Genomic DNA, 19,980 nt, shown 5'->3' with positions numbered 1-19,980 from the left:
AGAGGGAGCCAGTCGTCACTATAACCTGACTGGAGGGAGCCAGTCGTCACTATAACCTGACTAGAGGGAGCCAGTCATCACTATAACCTGACTAGAGGGAGCCAGTCGTCACTATAACCTGACTAGAGGGAGCCAGTCGTCACTATAACCTGACTAGAGGGAGCCAGTCGTCACTATAACCTGACTAGAGGGAGCCAGTCGTCACTATAACCTGACTAGAGGGAGCCAGTCATCACTATAACCTGACTAGAGGGAGCCAGTCATCACTATAACCTGACTAGAGGGAGCCAGTCATCACTATAACCTGACTAGAGGGAGCCAGTCGTCACTATAACCTGACTAGAGGGAGCCAGTCGTCACTATAACCTGACTAGAGGGAGCCAGTCGTCACTATAACCTGACTAGAGGGAGCCAGTCGTCACTATAACCTGACTAGAGGGAGCCAGTCGTCACTATAACCTGACTAGAGGGAGCCAGTCGTCACTATAACCTGACTAGAGGGAGCCAGTCATCACTATAACCTGACTAGAGGGAGCCAGTCATCACTATAACCTGACTAGAGGGAGCCAGTCATCACTATAACCTGACTAGAGGGAGCCAGTCATCACTATAACCTGACTAGAGGGAGCCAGTCATCACTATAACCTGACTAGAGGGAGCCAGTCATCACTATAACCTGACCAGAGGGAGCCAGTCATCACTATAACCTGACTAGAGGGAGCCAGTCATCACTATAACCTGACTAGAGGGAGCCAGTCATCACTATAACCTGACTAGAGGGAGCCAGTCATCACTATAACCTGACTAGAGGGAGCCAGTCATCACTATAACCTGACCAGAGGGAGCCAGTCATCACTATAACCTGACCAGAGGGAGCCAGTCATCACTATAACCTGACTAGAGGGAGCCAGTCATCACTATAACCTGACTAGAGGGAGCCAGTCGTCACTATAACCTGACTAGAGGGGAGCCAGTCGTCACTATAACCTGACTAGAGGGAGCCAGTCGTCACTATAACCTGACTAGAGGGAGCCAGTCATCACTATAACCTGACTAGAGGGAGCCAGTCATCACTATAACCTGACTAGAGGGAGCCAGTCATCACTATAACCTGACTAGAGGGAGCCAGTCATCACTATAACCTGACTAGAGGGAGCCAGTCATCACTATAACCTGACTAGAGGGAGCCAGTCGTCACTATAACCTGACTAGAGGGAGCCAGTCATACCATAACCTGACGCGAGTTGTCACTGCCACCTGACTGGAATGTCGGGTCAACTGATCGATGGGGAGCCAGTGGCACTATAGCTGATTGATTCGCTATCCTACTGCAGTCTTCCTATACCTGACTGGGGGGGCAGTCGTCTTACTGTGAGTTGGGCATTCTTTTAACAACAAGAGGTGGCTGTTTCCTGCTGGCTGAGGCAATATTAACGCAGTGGACTCAAGGAAGCAAATGCCGCAGCTGGGACATCTGCTGTTTTACCATGCTGGGGCGTTACAACAATGGTTGTTTTGTTTAGGAGTCTTGTTGGAAGGGTGTTATCCACATAGAGGAACAATGTCTTTATTTTGGCTTCTAGGGACAGAAGTATATACCATGCTTTATTAGAGACAATCTTGCTGAATGGGAGCTGGACGCTACAATGGGGCGACGTCTTATATACCAACAAGTGATTGTTTTTGAAGTGATATCTTATTTTAACTGAGGGATGATATATATGCTCTGTTTGATATGGGAAACACCTTGGCATGCAACAGAGGCGCATTATTAATGTGCGCTGGGGACTGGTTGTTGAGTTTGCTGACAGAGGGCCAGTCGTGCGTGTTATTGTTTATTGTTGGACGCTTTGAAGCACTGGGGGCATTGGCTGAAAGTGACCTTGTTATTCTGGGGAGTATGATACTATTGTTTGACCTAGGAGATAGATCCATCTTCAACAACAGAGGTTGTTCTTTCTATACTAAACCAGAAATTCTCCTGCTGACTCGGGTGTCTTAGAAACAAGTTATTTACAGTGCGCAAGAAACACAAGCTGAAGTGCTGTTTTAGCAAGGTGAAAAGGTTATGCAACTGAAGGGCTGATGCCAACATTGAGGCGTGAACATCTGCAATGAGCCTGAGGCGTTAAGCTAGGCCTGACTGGGGGAGATGATCTCACACTATAACCTGACTAGAGGGGCCAGTCATCACTATAACCTCACTGCAGGAGGCCAGTCGTCATGTTAACCTGACTAGGGAGCCAGTCATCCACTATAGCCTCAGCTGGGGGAGCCAGTCATTCTATAACCTGATAGAGCCCGTCATCATATAACTAAGGGCCGAGTCGTCACTGCAGCCTGACTGTAGGGCCAGTCACCACTGTTAACCTGACGCCGGCCTGCCGCTCCGCGTCATCATGCCTGACAAGGGCCAGCATCCATTAACTGGGGGCCGCCGGCCCGAGAAAAGTCCCTAACGGTCCCATTTGCCGCCGCAAAACTAACGAGCTCGGACAACCTTCCTCTTTATTGTGAACCTAGCATATATGTCATCAACAAGTTGGTGCCAGTTGGGTTATGTGAATTTGGGATTATTTATTCGTAATAGATCTCTAATGTTATTGTCTGATTACTCATTCTATCTACATTTTAAATGAAAATTATACAAATCTAAAGTAACTTTTATTCCATTGCCAAAAATAATGTAAAAATAGCTAATAAACGCAAACATTTGCATCTGCAGGTAGAATATCCTTATAATACATAAATACACTGACACAAAAGATCAACTGGATCCTCCAAAACTTGTGATAGATTAGCGAAATTCTGGGCCCTCGGTTTTCCACGTTAGTGAGTTCTGGACAGACACAGCTGTCGGCTATTTGTGCAAAGGATAAGAAGTAATCAGGTATTTTATGACATTTCCACAGGATCAGAGCATTACATTTTTCCCTTTCATGCCGAGTGGTTATCGAAAGGGCGAGAGCTGGAAATGTTTACGAAAATACTTTGAGGAACTATTGTCATTCGCAATTGATTTTGATTAGACTTTGTTTACTTGCTGTTTGAGGTGAAGAAAATTGTATTTGAGAAGACATCCCCAAATGGGCACATTTTATAGGCCTACATTTGCACACAGGCCAGGTAGACTACTCCTACGTCCTTCGTAATTAGGTGTGTGTCTTTACTCAACATTGACAGGAGTGTTTCAAAGAAAAGACAATGAATAAATTGACAAAACTGACGCATCTTGCGGGGTCAGGTCTGGGTGGTCTGCCAGGGGCCGTTTCATTTAGTATCCGTTTGGGTCGGCATGGGGAATGATTGTATTTTCCCCATAGTATGTTGTACCGAAGTTGACCGGCTGAAAGGGAGTGTAACTTTATGACTATTGTTGGATTCGGGCTAAACTTTGAACATTGAGATATTAAAGACATGATAGATCAGACGCAGAGTATATAAAGGAGTGAGATCTGTAGAAAGACAGAGTGGCTGTGGAATGTGCTGAGTGGACGGGAGGAGATCACAGGATTGCTTTGGGGGAAGCGGATGGACATCTGTTACCCTTGTCATATGATGAAAATAAGTATTTGCTCCCTTGCTGGATTTTTTTGTTATTCTATCTCTCACTGTTCAAATAAACCTACCATTAATATTATAGGCTGATCATTTCTTTGTCAGTGGGCAAACGTACCAAATCAGCAGGGGATCAAATACTTTTTTCCCTCACTGTATCATAAACGCCATCGATAAAAGACAGTACTGTGCAGCCGTCTTCATCAACCTGGCCAAGGCTTTCGACTGTCAATCACCGTATTCTTATCGGCAGACTCAAATAGCCTTGGTTTCTCAAATGACTGACTCGCCTGGTTCACCAACTACTTCTCAGACAGAGTTCAGTGTGTCAAATCGGAGGGCCTGTTGTCCGGACCTCTGGCAGTCTCTATGGAGCTACCACAGGGTTCAATTCTCGGACCGACTCTTTTCTCTGTATATACCAACAATGTTGCTCTTGCTGCGGGTGATTCCTTGATCCACCCCTCCTTTATCTTGGCCAGGTCGCAGTTGTAAATGAGAACATGTTCTCAACTAGCCTACCTGGTTAAATAAAGGTGAAATAAAAAAAATGAAATAAAAAAATATTGACTTTATTGACACCCAAATGGATACTGTCATTAATGTGGTTCTTCAATAATTACACATAATTCTTAATACTGTAGCAAACATTATATTAAGCAGGACATTCAAATGAGCCTTACAATTATAATCCAAAGTAGTGTGAAATGCACTCATAAGCAACCTGGAAATGAATAAATAATTGTAACATTCATTACAGACGTCAATTGTTGTACAACATCATGGCTACGCTGTTGGCATCTCCTTTTACAGTGGATTTCTGCTGTTGTGGGCTTTTATATCATCTGTCTGACTTTGTTGTTCACACAGGAGAGATATGGGACTATCGTGTGTCCTCTGTGGAGCCTCAACAACCTCGTGATGCTGAAGAGGCAGAGAAGAGTCTCTCCAGATCAGAACACCTCAATAAACACCAGCAGAGATCCACAGGGAAGAGAACTCACCGCTGCTCTGACTGTGGGAAGAGATTCACCTCATCAGCAGGCATTAAAATTCATCAGAGAACACACACAGGAGAGAAACCGTATAGCTGTGATGAATGTGGCAAGAGTTTTGCTACATCTAGCTATCTGACTCTACACCAGAGAACACACACAGGAGAGAAATGTTATAGTTGTGGTCAATGTGGGAAGAGTTTTGCTGCATCTAGCTATCTGACTCTACACCAGAGAACACACACAGGAGAGAAACCTTATAGCTGTGGTCAATGTGGGAAGAGTTTTCGTCAATCTGGCCAGCTGACAGTGCACCAGAGAACACACACAGGAGAGAAACCCTACAGCTGTGATCAATGTGGGAAGAGATGTACTACATCTGGCTCTCTGACTGTACACCAGAGAACACACACAGGAGAGAAACCTTATAGCTGTGGTCAATGTGGGAAGAGTTTTGCGGCATCTAGTGCTCGGACTCTACACCAGAGAACACACACAGGAGAGAAACCTTATAGCTGTGGTCAATATGGGAAGAGTTTTGGTCAATCTGGAGATCTGACTCAACACCAGAGTACACACACAGGAGAGAAACCTTATACCTGTGGTCAATGTGGGAAGAGTTTTTCTCGATCTAGCTATCTGACTCTACACCAGAGAACACACACAGGAGAGAAACCTTATAGCTGTGGTCAATGTGGGAAGAGTTTTCGTCAATCTGGCCAGCTGACAGTGCACCAGAGAACACACATAGGAGAGAAACCCTACAGCTGTGATCAATGTGGGAAGAGATGTACTACATCTGGCTCTCTGACTGTTCACCAGAGAACACACACAGGAGAGAAACCTTATACCTGTTGTCAATGTGGGAAGAGTTTTGGTCGATCTAGCCATCTGACTCAACACCAGAGAATACACACAGAAGAGAAACATTATAGCTGTGGTCAATGTGGGAAGAGTTTTGTTACATTTAGCCATCTGACTATACACCAGAGAACACACACAGGAGAGAAACCTCATAGCTGTGATCAATGTGACAAGAGATACTCTGATAAAAGATCTCTGAGGAAACATCAGAAAATACATGAAGGAGTTGTTTCATGATATCAATGAATTAATGTCACAATGTAGAATGTTTTAACATTGTAGTAGGAGTATTTTAAGGATGTCACAATGTAGAACCCTGAACGTTTGTCCCCTGTTCTATTGATTTCAGCATGATATGGATATTAGCCTCGGGGAAAATCAAGGCTCTGAAATGGATGAGTACTATTTATGTGATTTAACAAAAAGTGACTAACACAAAAAGAGTTGTGTTACATTTACCATGTTGGTGACCCACTTGAATCAAAATGCAACACTTCAAAATGTAGCGAGCTGTTTTCTACAAATTGTCCTCTAACCAGTGATGTACACATTATTCCCAAATTCCGTGTGGTTTTGGAGCTGTTAGTTTTAACAGGATGTGCAACTTCATCTTCCTCCTCTCGGCACAATTGATTTCAACATGATATCGATGAGTGATGACAAATTAGTGTTGCGTTCCTTTGTTTAGCGACCCCTACATTTAAATGCATCACTCCAAAATGTAGCTGACTGTCTTCTTCAGGTTGTCCTCTAACCAGTGAGGTAAAATATATCTCCCATTTCCATGTGTTTTGTTTTGTTGTGTTAGTTTCAACAGCATGTACAACCTGATTTCCTCCCTAATGGATATCATTGATTTATTGCTACTTGTCAAAACAACAGGGTTTTTGGTGCTTGTGCAGTTTATAAGGAGCCTGTTTTAGTAATATGATTATTGTGGCAGATGTTTGTGTATATAGCACATTTTATGTTTAGATTTGGACATGTTTTGACATTGGGGATATCCCACCTAACAAAATGTAATTGAAAAGACGTTGAAAATAGGACTATGCAATCAAATATTTCATATTTACATTTCATGTAACATTTAGTAATGATTATTATTTATGTAACCAACTGACAATTTTTTGGTACAATTATATTGACATTGTTGCCCTGCTTTTAGAATATCAGGGTTCATTCTCAGATGTGCCAACCCAAATGTACTAGAGCATGACATTGGGGACTGGGCCCCGTTCCAACAACATGCCTATCTAGTGAACCCTGAAAAGAGAGAGAAGCTGTGAGGTGGAAAGTTACTACGGATATTGCAGGAGTTTCCTCTTGAAATCAGACATGTCTGTGGTAAGGACAACTTGGTTGCTGATTGTCTCAAGGCTGGGCAGTCAAAGTTTTGTGTTTTGCATTTAGCTAGTGCGTTGCCATTTATTTTGACTGCATGTTTTTCCGTATTGGAGATTAGTTTTGTTTGGGCTCGTTCCAAGGGGACGAGAGTTCTAGAAGCTAGTCAGTATTAAGACGGGAGTTCTAGAAGCTAGTCAGTATTAAGACGGGAGTTCTAGAAGCTAGTCAGTATTAAGACGGGAGTTCTAGAAGCTAGTCAGTATTAAGACGGGAGTTCTAGAAGCTAGTGAGTTTTACTAGTTTTTTTTTTCTTGTTTTTAATTGTTTACAGCCAGTAGACACCATGTTTATATTGTTGAAGGTGAAGCATTGTAGTTGATTATAATAATATTTATGTTTTGAAGTTGGACTTTAGCACGTGTAGCTCGTTTTGGTTTGCTTCCTGTCTTTAAGTTTGGTGTGGGTTTTTCTTTTGTTTGCCTCTTCTTGGGCAGATTTAGTGGGTCTCATGGTGGGTGTCTTTTAGATCCCAGTTGTTGTTACTAGTCAACTTTCAGTGGACACAGAGCAAAATTGCAACATTATGTTATAATACTTTTATTGCATCAAATGGTTGTTTTATTAACAGAATAGAGGGTTCTTAGAACTATAGTGTCTGTGTTCTACTGAGGATGGGCCTCTGGGAGAAAACACTGACAGGAGATTTACAATGTCTTTTGGGTGATAAAACCTAAAGAGACCGCATTCCAGAGCATGAGTTAATGTTTCTGTTCTATATGGGACCAGGGAGAGATGACCCCAGGGCCAGACCCTGGTCTCTACACAAAGAGTACTGTTTTTACAGCAGATAAGTGAATAAAGATTTAGTTTAAGAATAACTCTGACTTGTGTGATAAGTTTGTCTCCTCAATTGATATTAAAGAAATTAACCACCACATTTGGCGATGGGGATGTGAATCTTGACTTGGTGACCGCTGACCTGGGTAAATGGTGTACAAGGGATCCCTCAAACATGGGATCTCAGGGAGAAGACACTTCAGGAACGGAGCAGATGGACCCACCTTTGATCTGAGTGGATACCACAACTCAAACCTAGTTTTTTTTTTTTAAAGAAAGAGGTGAGAAACACACAAAGCTGAGTTTTTAGAAACGCCTCGTAGGCTCTGAGTGTGTATTCCTGTGTGGAGGTGTAAACAGGGCCCAGTCAGTAGAATCTGAGGCAGCTATCTGTGTGAACTGGATGAAAACTAGAATCTGTGTTTACTAGTTAAGACCATTTATGATATAGTGTAAGGTGCACCTGTAATTGTTTTAAACCTGGACCCCATTTTAGAAGTATTGAAAGATGTACATGTATGAGTTACATTATCCTAGGAACTAACCATGAGATAGAAATGTGAAAATGTTCCTGCAGGTTAAAATATTGTTGAAAAACAACTAATTGATTAGGTTTGTTTGAGAATAGCATTGTGTGACTGTGGTATGAGAGTTGTGTGACTGTGATATGAGAGTTGTGACTGTGATATGAGAGTTGTGTGACTGTGGTATGAGAGTTGTGTGACTGTGATATGAGAGTTGTGACTGTGATATGAGAGTTGTGTGACTGTGGTATGAGATTTGTGTGACTGTGGTATGAGAGTTGTGTGACTGATATGAGAGTTGTGTGACTGTGGTATGAGAGTTGTGTGACTGTGGTATGAGAGTTGTGTGACTGTGATATGAGAGTTGTGTGACTGTGATATTAGAGTTGTGTGACTGTGGTATGAGAGTTGTGTGACTGTGATATGAGAGTTGTGTGACTGGAAATGAGTCTTAATCTGTCGTCTGGATAGTAACATATAGAAATATGCTTAATCAGATGATTGTAATGTGGATAATAAGCGGGATGATATGTTAGAAAGCAGCAGAAGGTCTATAGTTCCTGGGAGGCTTGATTTTGCCGTGGTCTCTGGGAGGTTAGAGAACCGTTGACGATCCGGTCATTGTCCGGGAAACAAAAGTTTATTTTTGGTTCTGCTGGGAGTATGTTTGGAGAGCTGCTTCGTAGCTGTGGAGAGTCCTTGAAAAAGCAAATGGAATGGTTGTTGTGAGTACCTGAGAATTTCTTACGTTTTATATGGATTCTGTGAATATATGAAAATATGATGAATTGTATGTGTGTATAATGATTACTAGAGATTTGATGAAGTAATACTGGGAAAATAATTAGATACAATTTAAACAACCCATATGTAGACGAACGTAGGTTTTGAGTTGGTATCTTTAATGGATCATTTGATAAAGATGAGGTTTAAGCATTATTAAACAGTCTACAAAGTCTGAAACTGATGGGAGTGTGTCCACATTAGGTTAGGTTACTCTAATGATGTAACTATAAAACGCTAATTGGATTTTCTCCATCCAGGTACTACAATTGAAATAAAACTGCCCTTAAGGCCTGGGGAGGTTCTTCCCAGTATGAGAGGAGTTGCTGGATTTATTGAATAAACTTTTTTCCATAAAGTTAGAGTGAGCCAAGGTAACTATGTAAATGTCTCTCGTACCAGGTGACTTTTATCAATATACGCTCTAAAAAGTAAAGGTTCCTGGAGTATCCTGTAGGGGTTCTTCAAATTGAAACTGTGGGGGAACCCCTAAAAGTTATTTGAAGAACATTTTGTGGGAACCCCTATAAGTTCTTTGAAGAACCCCTTATCATGGTTCCTCAAAGAACCTTTTGGGGTTCACCCAAATGGATACTGTCATTAATGCGGTTCTTCAATAATTACACATAATACTTAATACTGTAGCTGTTTAGTTACAGTCACATGTTCAACTATCATCAGCTGATCCAGGAAATCATTTTCTGAATGACAGTCACATGACAAACATCACGACATGCAACAACAACCAAAGTGCTTTTTCATTCATTACTCTGGTAAAGACAGTTATGCCGTGCTCCATGTTGGATCCAACATCCCTAACAAATTCATGTTTATAATGTGCTATTGTCTGGTTGATGTACTGTAGGGTCTCGTTAGTCTGTTTGGACACAGAGATACTTAGCTCATAATGTGTAGAGAACTGTTCCTTGATGGATAGGCTATTGTACAACACACAGAGCTATTTTCCTTTATTCAGGACATTTAGAATGACAACACATTACAGAGTAGCCTAGTGGGATTATTAACAAAATGATCTGGTGATCAGGTTATGAAATGTCATCACAGACATTTTAGTCTCCATGTTTCACCTGAAATATTAAATTATTTATAATCCTAGGTCTATGTTGTTGTTAGGTGAAGTTATGAACACCTGGGTTAATCCTGATTAGGTTCAGTATGAACACCTGGGTTAATCCTGATTAGTTTCAGTATGAACACCTGGGTTAAGCCTGATTAGGTTGGATATGAAGTTGGAAGAGAGAGGTATGATCCTAATTATTATCAGGATTACAAGAAGAAACAACAACTTCAGGTGAGATATCTGCATTATTATCAGGATTACAAGAAGAAACAACAACTAGAGGTGAGATATCTGCATTATTATCAGGATTACAAGAAGAAACAACAACTAGAGGTGAGATATCTGCATTATTATCAGGATTACAAGAAGAAACAACAACTAGAGGTGAGATATCTGCATTATTATCAGGATTACATGAAGAAACAACAACTAGAGGTGAGATATCTGCATTATTATCAGGATTACAAGAAGAAACAACAACTAGAGGTGAAATATCTGCATTATTATCAGGATTACAAGAAGAAACAACTAGAGGTGAGATATCTGCATTATTATCAGGATTACAAGAAGAAACAACTAGAGGTGAGATATCTGCATTATTATCAGGATTACAAGAAGAAACAACAACTTCAGGTGAGATATCTGCATTATTATCAGGATTACAAGAAGAAACAACAACTAGAGGTGAGATATCTGCATTATTATCAGGATTACAAGAAGAAACAACAACTAGAGGTGAGATATCTGCATTATTATCAGGATTACAAGAAGAAACAACAACTAGAGGTGAGATATCTGCATTATTATCAGGATTACAAGAAGAAACAACAACTAGAGGTGAGATATCTGCATTATTATCAGGATTACAAGAAGAAACAACAACTAGAGGTGAGATATCTGCATTATTATCAGGATTACAAGAAGAAACAACAACTAGAGGTGAGATATCTGCATTATTATCAGGATTACAAGAAGAAACAACAACTAGAGGTGAGATATCTGCATTATTATCAGGATTACAAGAAGAAACAACAACTAGAGGTGAGATATCTGCATTATTATCAGGATTACAAGAAGAAACAACAACTGGAGGTGAGATATCTGCATTATTATCAGGATTACAAGAAGAAACAACAACTGGAGGTGAGATATCTGCATTATTATCAGGATTACAAGAAGAAACAACAACTTCAGGTGAGATATCTGCATTATTATCAGGATTACAAGAAGAAACAACAACTTCAGGTGAGATATCTGCATTATTATCAGGATTACAAGAAGAAACAACAACTAGAGGTGAGATATCTGCATTATTATCAGGATTACAAGAAGAAACAACAACTAGAGGTGAGATATCTGCATTATTATCAGGATTACAAGAAGAAACAACAACTAGAGGTGAGATATCTGCATTATTATCAGGATTACAAGAAGAAACAACAACTAGAGGTGAGATATCTGCATTATTATCAGGATTACAAGAAGAAACAACAACTAGAGGTGAGATATCTGCATTATTATCAGGATTACAAGAAGAAACAACAACTGGAGGTGAGATATCTGCATTATTATCAGGATTACAAGAAGAAACAACAACTAGAGGTGAGATACCTGCATTATTATCAGGATTACAAGAAGAAACAACAACTAGAGGTGAGATATCTGCATTATTATCAGGATTACAAGAAGAAACAACAACTAGAGGTGAGATATCTGCATTATTATCAGGATTACAAGAAGAAACAACAACTAGAGGTGAGATATCTGCATTATTATCAGGATTACATGAAGAAACAACAACTAGAGGTGAGATATCTGCATTATTATCAGGATTACAAGAAGAAACAACAACTAGAGGTGAAATATCTGCATTATTATCAGGATTACAAGAAGAAACAACTAGAGGTGAGATATCTGCATTATTATCAGGATTACAAGAAGAAACAACAACTAGAGGTGAGATATCTGCATTATTATCAGGATTACAAGAAGAAACAACAACTTCAGGTGAGATATCTGCATTATTATCAGGATTACAAGAAGAAACAACAACTTCAGGTGAGATATCTGCATTATTATCAGGATTACAAGAAGAAACAACAACTAGAGGTGAGATATCTGCATTATCAGGATTACAAGAAGAAACAACAACTAGAGGTGAGATATCTGCATTATTATCAGGATTACAAGAAGAAACAACAACTTCAGGTGAGATATCTGCATTATTATCAGGATTACAAGAAGAGTACAACAACTTCAGGTGAGATATCTGCATTATTATCAGGATTACAAGAAGAAACAACAACTGGAGGTGAGATATCTGCATTATTATCAGGATTACAAGAAGAAACAACAACAGGAGGTGAGATATCTGCATTATTATCAGGATTACACATTTCTCATATTCATATTTTTGTGACATCACTTTTATTATTAAATGATATCTGCCTTTTATAGACTCTGTGGAATAACCTTAAACTGTCTTTAAAAAGAGAGAAAGCAGAGATCAGAAGAGAGAGATTTACTACTGGTGGTGGACCACCAAAACAACACAACACTGATGAATTGAGTGACTTCCTGTCTGGAATAATAGAGCAGCAGCAACCTCTGGATGGTATACCAGATGATGACCAACCTCTGGACGGTATACCAGACGATGACCAACCTCTGGAAGGTATACCAGACGATGACCAACCTCTGGATGGTATACCAGATGATGACCAACCTCTGGATGGTATACCAGATGATGACCAACCTCTGGAAGGTATACCAGACGATGACCAACCTCTGGATGGTATACCAGATGATGACCAACCTCTGGATGGTATACCAGATGATGACCAACCTCTGGATGGTATACCAGACGATGACCGACCTCTGGAAGGTATACCAGACGACGACCAACCTCTGGATGGTATACCAGACGACGACCAACCTCTGAATGGTATACCAGACGATGACCAACCTCTGGATGGTATACCAGACGATGAACAACCACTGGATGGTATACCAGACGATGACCAACCACTGGATGGTATACCAGACGATGACCAACCTCTGGATGGTATACCAGATGATGACCAACCTCTGGATGGTATACCAGATGATGACCAACCTCTGGATGGTATACCAGATGATGACCAACAGGTTTGAAGAGCCAGTACACAGTGAGGGTGTAACGTGAACAGGTTGGAAGAGCCAGTACACAGTGAGGGTGGAATGTGAACAGGTTGGAAGAGCCAGTACAGGGTGAGGGTGGAATGTGAACAGGTTGGAAGAGCCAGTACACAGTGAGGGTGGAATGTGAACAGGTTGGAAGAGCCAGTACACAGTGAGGGTGTAATGCGAACAGGTTGGAAGAGCCAGTACACAGTGAGGGTGTAATGTGAAAAGGTTGGAAGAGCCAGTACACAGTGAGGGTGTAATGTGAACAGGTTGGAAGAGCCAGTACACAGTGAGGGTGGAATGTGAACAGGTTGAATTGGATATGAAGTTGGAAGAGAGAGGTATGATCCTAAAAATGAGACAATAGTGATGACCAGCCATGGTCAACAATATGATATGTAAAAAATATAAATGTTTTGTCATTTGGATATTCATGAGAGAGACTATTTTAATCACCACAAACTACATTTTAAACCAGCCTTGGTTTAGTCACTCATTAAATTTTGCTCCACACTATTTGAATTTTGTACAGAACAAACATTATCAAAGCAAAAATAATCCATAATGAATACATTCCATATTTAAATGCATCTCATCTAGTTGAAGTGCTGCAATGTGAAGCAACTCCGTGTGCAAGTCCTCGTTGGTCATTGACTGCCTCAGTCATGAGCACATCTGCCTCCGTCACGGACACATCTGCCTCAGTCATTTTTACATTTTAGTCATTTAGCAGACACTCTTATCCAAAGCGACTTACAGTAGTGAATGCATACATTCATGCTTTTTTTATTATTATTATTATTATTATTTTTTGTACTGGTCCCCCGTGGGAATCGAACCCACAACCCTGGCGTTGCAAACACCATGCTCTACCAACTGAGCCACATCTTCCTCAACCACGGGTACATCTGCTTCAGTCATGGGTGGGTTCAGTCATGTCATGGGTACAGCATCTGCTTGATGCTGATCATGGGAGGATCAGGACAGCCATGGGTACATCTGCTTGATGCTGATCATGGGAGGATCAGGACAGTCATGGGTACATCTGCTTGATGCTGATCATGGGAAGATCAGGACAGCCATGGGTACATCTGCTTGATGCTGATCATGGGAGGATCAGGACAGTCATGGGTACATCTGCTTGATGCTGATCATGGGAGGATCAGGACAGTCATGCTGCTTCAGGTAGTTGTGCAGAACAGCTGTAGCAATGATCACCTTGCAGCAACTTCTTGGCTTGAAACCAAATGTATTGCACACTGGAATCGATTTTTCCATAGTCCAAACATACGTTGGACCATCCCTCTCGTGTGGATATGAGCTCTGTTGTATCTTTGCTGCTCAGCTGTTGTGGGATTTATGTCTGGAGTGAATAAAAAGTGACTCTGACCAGATTACTATGTAGTAACTATTAGTAGACCATGTTACTATGTAGTAACTATTAGTAGACCAGATTACTATGTAGTAACTATTAGTAGACCATATTACTATGTAGTAACTATTAGTAGACCATATTACTACGTCGTAACTATTAGTAGACCATATTACTATGTAGTAACTATTAGTAGACCATGTTACTATGTAGTAACTATTAGTAGACCATATTACTATGTAGTAACTATTAGTAGACCATATTACTACGTAGTAACTATTAGTAGACCATGTTACTATGTAGTAACTATTAGTAGACCAGATTACTATGTAGTAACTATTAGTAGACCATGTTACTATGTAGTAACTATTAGTAGACCATATTACTATGTAGTAACTATTAGTAGACCATATTACTACGTAGTAACTATTAGTAGACCATATTACTATGTAGTAACTATTAGTAGACCAGATTACTACGTAGTAACTATTAGTAGACCATATTACTACGTAGTAACTATTAGTAGACCATGTTACTACGTAGTAACTATTAGTAGACCATGTTACTATGTAGTAACTGTTAGTAGACCATGTTACTATGTAGTAACTATTAGTAGACCATGTTACTATGTAGTAACTATTAGTAGACCATGTTACTATGTAATAACTATTAGTAGACCATGTTACTATGTAGTAACTATTAGTAGACCATGTTACTATGTAGTAACTATTAGTAGACCATATTACTATGTAGTAACTATTAGTAGACCATGTTACTATGTAGTAACTATTACTAGACCATGTTACTATGTAGTAACTATTAATAGACCATATTACTATGTAGTAACTATTAGTAGACCATGTTACTATGTAGTAACTATTAGTAGACCATGTTACTATGTAGTAACTATTAGTAGACCATGTTACTATGTAGTAACTATTAGTAGACCATATTACTATGTAGTAACTATTAGTAGACCATATTACTACGTAGTAACTATTAGTAGACCATGTTACTATGTAGTAACTATTAGTAGACCATGTTACTATGTAGTAACTATTAGTAGACCATATTACTATGTAGTAACTGTTAGTAGACCATGTTACTATGTAGTAACTATTAGTAGACCATGTTACTATGTAGTAACTATTAGTAGACCATGTTACTATGTAGTAACTAGTAGTAGACCATGTTACTATGTAGTAACTATTAGTAGTAACTATTAGTAGACCATGTTACCATGTAGTAACTATTAGTAGACCATATTACTAGACCATGTTACTATGTTGTAACTATTAGTAGACCATATTACTATGTAGTAACTATTAGTAGACCATATTACTATGTAGTAACTATTAGTAGACCATGTTACTATGTAGTAACTATTAGTAGACCATGTTACTATGTAGTAACTATTAGTAGCCCATATTACTAGACCATATTAATATGTAGTAACTATTAGTAGACCATGTTACTATGTAGTAACTATTAGTAGACCATGTTACTATGTAGTAACTATTAGTAGACCATATTACTATGTAGTAACTATTAGTATACCATATTACTAGACCATATTACTATGTAGTAACTATTAGTAGACCAGGTTACTATGTAGTAACTATTAGTAAACCATGTTATTATGTAGTAACTATTAGTAGACCATATTACTATGTAGTAACTATTAGTAGACCATGTTACTATGTAGTAACTATTAGTAGACCATGTTACTATGTAGTAACTATTAGTAGACCATATTACTAGACCATATTACTATGTAGTAACTATTAGTACACCATGCTACTATGTAGTAACTATTAGTAAAACATGTTACTATGTAGTAACTATTAGTAGACCATGTTACTATGTAGTAACTATTAGTAGACCATGTTACTATTAGTAGACCATGTTACTATGTAGTAACTATTAGTAGACCATGTTACTATGTAGTAACTATTAGTAGACCATGTTACTATGTAGTAACTATTAGTAGCCCATATTACTAGACCATATTAATATGTAGTAACTATTAGTAGACCATGTTACTATGTAGTAACTATTACTAGACCATGTTACTATGTAGTAACTATTAATAGACCATATTACTATGTAGTAACTATTAGTAGACCATGTTACTATGTAGTAACTATTAGTAGACCATGTTACTATGTAGTAACTATTAGTAGACCATGTTACTATGTAGTAACTATTAGTAGACCATATTACTATGTAGTAACTATTAGTAGACCATATTACTACGTAGTAACTATTAGTAGACCATGTTACTATGTAGTAACTATTAGTAGACCATGTTACTATGTAGTAACTATTAGTAGACCATATTACTATGTAGTAACTGTTAGTAGACCATGTTACTATGTAGTAACTATTAGTAGACCATGTTACTATGTAGTAACTATTAGTAGACCATGTTACTATGTAGTAACTAGTAGTAGACCATGTTACTATGTAGTAACTATTAGTAGTAACTATTAGTAGACCATGTTACCATGTAGTAACTATTAGTAGACCATATTACTAGACCATGTTACTATGTTGTAACTATTAGTAGACCATATTACTATGTAGTAACTATTAGTAGACCATATTACTATGTAGTAACTATTAGTAGACCATGTTACTATGTAGTAACTATTAGTAGCCCATATTACTAGACCATATTAATATGTAGTAACTATTAGTAGACCATGTTACTATGTAGTAACTATTAGTAGACCATGTTACTATGTAGTAACTATTAGTAGACCATATTACTATGTAGTAACTATTAGTATACCATATTACTAGACCATATTACTATGTAGTAACTATTAGTAGACCAGGTTACTATGTAGTAACTATTAGTAAACCATGTTATTATGTAGTAACTATTAGTAGACCATATTACTATGTAGTAACTATTAGTAGACCATGTTACTATGTAGTAACTATTAGTAGACCATGTTACTATGTAGTAACTATTAGTAGACCATATTACTAGACCATATTACTATGTAGTAACTATTAGTACACCATGCTACTATGTAGTAACTATTAGTAAAACATGTTACTATGTAGTAACTATTAGTAGACCATGTTACTATGTAGTAACTATTAGTAGACCATGTTACTATTAGTAGACCATGTTACTATGTAGTAACTATTAGTAGACCATGTTACTATGTAGTAACTATTAGTAGACCATGTTACTATGTAGTAACTATTAGTAGACCATGTTACTATGTAGTAACTATTAGCAGACCATGTTACTATGTAGTAACTATTAGTAGACCATGTTACTATGTAGTAACTATTAGTAGACCATGTTACTATGTAGTAACTATTAGTAGACCATATTACTAGACCATATTACTATGTAGTAACTATTAGTAGACCATATTACTAGACCATATTACTATGTAGTAACTATTAGTAGACCAAGTTGCTATGTAGTAACTATTAGTAAACCATGTTACTATGTAGTAACTATTAGTAGACCATATTACTATGTAGTAACTATTAGTAGACCATGTTACTATGTAGTAACTATTAGTAGACCATATTACTATGTAGTAACTATTAGTAGACCATATTACTAGACCATATTGCTATGTAGTAACTATTAGTAGACCATGTTACTATGTAGTAACTATTAGTAAACCATGTTACTATGTAGTAACTATTAGTAGAACCATATTACTATGTAGTAACTATTAGTAGACCATGTTACTATGTAGTAACTATTAGTAGACCATATTACTATGTAGTAACTATTAGTATACCATATTACTAGACCATATTACTATGTAGTAACTATTAGTAGACCAGGTTACTATGTAGTAACTATTAGTAAACCATGTTACTATGTAGTAACTATTAGTAGACCATGTTACTATGTAGTAACTATTAGTAGACCATGTTACTATGTTGTAACTATTAGCAGACCATGTTACTATGTAGTAACTATTAGCAGACCATGTTACTATGTAGTAACTATTAGTAGACCATGTTACTATGTTGTAACTATTAGCAGACCATGTTACTATGTAGTAACTATTAGTAGACCATGTTACTATGTAGTAACTATTAGTAGACCATGTTACTATGTAGTAACTATTAGTAGAGCATATTACTATGTAGTAACTAGTAGTAGACCATGTTACTATGTTGTAACTATTAGTAGACCATGTTACTATGTAGTAACTATTACTAGACCATGTTACTATGTAGTAACTATTAATAGACCATATTACTATGTAGTAACTATTAGTAGACCATGTTACTATGTAGTAACTATTAGTAGACCATGTTACTATGTAGTAACTATTAGTAGACCATGTTACTATGTAGTAACTATTAGTAGACCATGTTACTATGTAGTAACTATTAGTAGCCCATATTACTAGACCATATTAATATGTAGTAACTATTAGTAGACCATGTTACTATGTAGTAACTATTAGTAGACCATGTTACTATGTAGTAACTATTAGTAGACCATGTTACTATGTAGTAACTATTAGTAGACCATATTACTATGTAGTAACTATTAGTATACCATATTACTAGACCATATTACTATGTAGTAACTATTAGTAGACCAGGTTACTATGTAGTAACTATTAGTAAACCATGTTACTATGTAGTAACTATTAGTAAACCATGTTACTATGTAGTAACTATTAGTAGACCATATTACTATGTAGTAACTATTAGTAGACCATGTTACTATGTAGTAACTATTAGTAGACCATATTACTAGACCATATTACTATGTAGTAACTATTAGTAGACCATGTTACTATGTAGTAACTATTAGTAGACCATGTTACTATGTAGTAACTATTAGTAGACCATATTACTATGTAGTAACTATTAGTACACCATGCTACTATGTAGTAACTATTAGTAAAACATGTTACTATGTAGTAACTATTAGTAGACCATGTTACTATGTAGTAACTATTAGTAGACCATGTTACTATGTAGTAACTATTAGTAGACCATATTACTATGTAGTAACTATTAGTAGACCATGTTACTATGTAGTAACTATTAGTAAACCATGTTACTATGTAGTAACTATTAGTAGACCATATTACTATGTAGTAACTATTAGTAGACCATGTTACTATGTAGTAACTATTAGTAGACCATATTAGTATACCATATTACTAGACCATATTACTATGTAGTAACTATTAGTAGACCAGGTTACTATGTAGTAACTATTAGTAGACCATGTTACTATGTAGTAACTATTAGTATACCATATTACTAGACCATATTACTATGTAGTAACTATTAGTAGACCAGGTTACTATGTAGTAACTATTAGTAAACCATGTTACTATGTAGTAACTATTAGTAGACCATGTTACTATGTAGTAACTATTAGTAGACCATGTTACTATGTAGTAACTATTAGCAGACCATGTTACTATGTTGTAACTATTAGCA

The 19,980-nt window shown here is 37.8% G+C and overlaps 1 pseudogene; it reads left to right on the top strand.

Annotated features, from left to right (window-relative positions):
- Positions 1-19,980, top strand: part of LOC106590577 (zinc finger protein 850-like) — a 76,785-nt pseudogene that overhangs the window by 15,337 nt on the left and 41,468 nt on the right.

The sequence above is a fragment of the Salmo salar genome, chromosome ssa02, assembly GCF_905237065.1.
Source record: "Salmo salar chromosome ssa02, Ssal_v3.1, whole genome shotgun sequence".
NCBI classification, from domain to species: domain Eukaryota; kingdom Metazoa; phylum Chordata; class Actinopteri; order Salmoniformes; family Salmonidae; genus Salmo; species Salmo salar.
Note: the sequence above shows the minus strand (reverse complement) of the source record. Positions and strands in the feature narration are given on the sequence as shown.